The sequence below is a fragment of the Crinia signifera genome, chromosome 8 (genome assembly GCF_055691185.1).
Source record: "Crinia signifera chromosome 8, ASM5569118v1, whole genome shotgun sequence".
NCBI classification, from domain to species: domain Eukaryota; kingdom Metazoa; phylum Chordata; class Amphibia; order Anura; family Myobatrachidae; genus Crinia; species Crinia signifera.
Window position 1 is genome coordinate 60,283,670 of NC_139224.1, and position 3,694 is coordinate 60,287,363.

The following is a 3,694-nucleotide window of genomic DNA, read 5'->3' on the forward strand; positions in this document are numbered from 1 at the left end:
TGCAGGTGGTATGTGATGCCAACCTGAAACTTCTCAGTGTGGTTGCAGGCTACCCAGGGAACTGCCATGATGCATATACCCTGCGTCACTCAGCCCTCTGGGATCACTTACAGGCAGGGCCGGACTGGGACCAAAAATCGGTTATGATATTGAGGTACGCTGATGGGGCAGTGTGGGTACAGTCACTGGGGAGTCTAGAAAAATAGTAATGGGTGGTCCCAGATCCAACCACTCTAGGTGGTGGGACCCTTGCGCAGGGAATCCGTGCGTAACTCGGCGGGCTGTCACTAGCGCACGTTAGGTGCGCTAGTAATACATTGGAGTAATCGTAATCCCCCCGAGTTATCAAGCGTTAAGTGCATTTTTGCACTTAACGCTGGTTCATACATCTGCCCCACTGTTCCTAAATCAACTGTAAGATGGCGGGCCTAGTGGAAACATGGTCAAACATGGAGGTGCGTACACTGATTAGATTCCTGCATCTAAAGGGCACATCAGCAGCTGAAATGTATTGCCAAATTGTTCAGGTATATGGTTGCAGTGTCAGATCATGGAAACTGTTTTGGGGTTGGTGCACTTTCTTTGATAATAGTAGGACAGAAGTTCAAGGTGAGCAGTGGATTGGCCAGCCAAACCTGTCCACAACAAGCAGCGCACCAATCCCAAACCTGTTTCCATGGTATAACAATATCACAATACAACTGGACAAACTAAAAATGAGGGCCTGATTCTGGTTGACTCACTAAGCAGCGTAAAGTCACTGCTTAGCGAGCCAACTAATGGCGCCCATCAAGCGAATGCCTGCCCCCGCTGCTGGACATACATTCCCGGCGCATTGCCAATGGATGTTTTGAATAAATATCCATTTGCAAGGGAGCGCATGGGGGTGAAATCATTTGATGGTCGCTGACCATCGAATGATTTTTACCTTGCTTGCAAGTATGTCGGTCTTATGTAGATATTTCTCACTCAGTGTGCAATTGGGATACAATATATTTTTTTCCTAACCAGAATTACCCCTCCATTTTGGCACCTGAATGACATCACAATCTGATTGAGCAGCTTGCCAACAAATGTGTTGTGTAGTAGAGAGAGGCATAGATGGGTCAGCATTAGGAGGGATTGCTGACTCCTGAGTGCCATTGGAGAAGCCTGGGGTATCTCCAGGTAAGCTGGCTCTCAGATGTTGTAAGCCATTATCATGTGGCCTTACACTGGGCTATTAGGCCCAGACATATGTTACTGTTTATGGGATGGGTTTGGGAGTGTGATTCTCCCTTTGTTGGTATGGCTGGTCTGCTCAAGGTTAGCACACCCTAACCCTTTATTAACACTTATGTTTTTCCCTAGCACATTGTATCTATTATTTTAATCACACCTTCACTCCCTTACATAGCGCTTATGTGCTTCTTATTAACCCTTATTAACTTTCATTTGTGTGCTGCCCTGGAGTAGACAGCCTGTGCCGGCATGTTGGGGGCCCACACCCCAGACCCATACCCAATATTAGGGACCCCCAATGACACAGAGATGCCTTGACGTACGCCCTGGGGGCTTAGCCCTATATCTGCAGATATATGCAACCAAGATCTCTGTATTATCTGATTATTATGTAGATATGTAGATATTTCTCACTCAGTGTGCAATCGGGATACAAAATGTTTTTTTCCTAACCAGAATTACCCCTCCTTTTGGCACCTGAATGACATCACAATCTGATTGAGCAGCTTGCCAACAAATGTGTTGTGAAGTATGTCAGTCTTTCCAGACCTATACTTGCGGCATCTGGGTCCAAGAACGGGACGGACACTGATGTTATGCAACGTCAGCCACCCACCCCTGGAAGCCATCTCCATGTCCGCATGGGGATGCCCAGCATTTTCCCATGTAAACGCCCCTTGCCTGCCTTCTTCACAGCCCACCCCCCCTGTGCGAATGCCATGGTGACTGTTTAAAAGTCGCCAACGACATCCACACTGCGGCCCTGCACATGCGCATGTGGAGAGAGCGCAAACATCGGTCCCCAGTGCGAATACGCCAGGGCTCGATCAGATCACAGTGAACTCCAGAATTTCAGCTGCTGATGTGCCCCAGAAATGTGATCACTCTACACACCTTAATTCCATGTTTATTTATTGTCTACTGGAAATTTACAGCTCAGAGCTGGAGATACAGCCAACTTGATCTGTCTAAGCTCCACCAACATTAATCTTTACTATGATTTTTTTATGAAACAAGAGTATGGGTATAACTATTAAACTGTATAAAGCCAAAATATATATTTTCAAAGGATTAGTAAAACATTAAGAAAATGTCCTGTATGTATTTATTACCTAAAAAAATCCAGAGCTATATCAAATAAGGCAGAAAGGATGGTGTAATCCGTAATGGTTAGCATTACTGCCTCACAGCGCTGAGGTCATGGGTTCAATCTTCACCATGGCTCTAACTGGAGTTTGTATATTCTTCCTGTACTTGCATGCAAAAATATACTGGTAGGCTAATTGGCTCCCAACAAATTAACCCTAGAATGTCTGTGTGTGTACATGTGGTAGGGAATATAGATTGTAAGCTCCACTGGGGCAGGGACTGTTGAATGTTCAAATATTCTCTGTAAAGCACTGCGGAATATGTGTGCGCTATATAAGAAACTGTTAATAAATAAATAAATATATGCAGCGTTTACTAAACTTTAACTATTTAAAGTTATCTTAGGCATTTCTGTGTACAAAATGCTCCCTGAAATGTATAAAACGTATGTTTTTTCCCATTTTTTTTTTCAGATTTAGGGGGTATTCAATCTGGGAAGCCATTTTCGGCCAGCTCGATACTAACTTGATTGTCGAAATTCAGTGTTCCGACTGCCGAGTGTTGGAAAGTTAAAATTGCCACGGATTAACAAAAAACAGCCGTGAATTCGACAATCCACGGCCGTTAATGACATAACAGATCCGACTTGTTTTAAAGTCAGATCTGTATTGTCGGAATCTGCCTTCAATGCTGTCGGAAACGGCAACATTAAATAGGTGGGGGCTGCTATATCCCATCGGAAATAGCTTCCAGGATTGAATACCCCCATTAATCGCATCAATGTAAACACTGCAAGTGAATGAGAAAAAAAGCATTAGTTGGCTTTCTTATTTAATACACTTACATTATGGGCCTGATTCAGACATGTTCGCTAGACTGCATATGTTCACAGCCTAGCAAACAGGTAAATGCTGCCTGCCGCCCAAGCGAACACCCACCCCCCGCCACGTAAATGGGACGGGAGAGGGGGCTGCCTACTGTAAACTTCTGTAAATAGCAGAACACAGGTTTGCATAACTATTAGTGAATTCCATACCTAAGTACACATAATTAAATCAAAATCACTAATTATAAAGTAAGCAATTTTGCTCAAGCATGTCTAGCCATTAAACCAGGAGGACGTACACCTAGAGGATCGTGGTTCAGAACCCCTCATCAAAAATAAATAGATACATAGAAGTTAGTGCCAGAGCAGTATAGTCGTCGTGACATAAACAGAGGTCATTAAACAAATGTCCGTCATTGGTATTGCGCAGTTTCATCTGTTTGGTGAGCTGCTATGGAGATGAGCAGGCAGTGCCAAAGCCAGCTACCGCACTCTCGTCTCCCTGGCAACTAACGTGCAAGCCCGGACACGTCACTAGGAAGGCCCCTTTACTATACC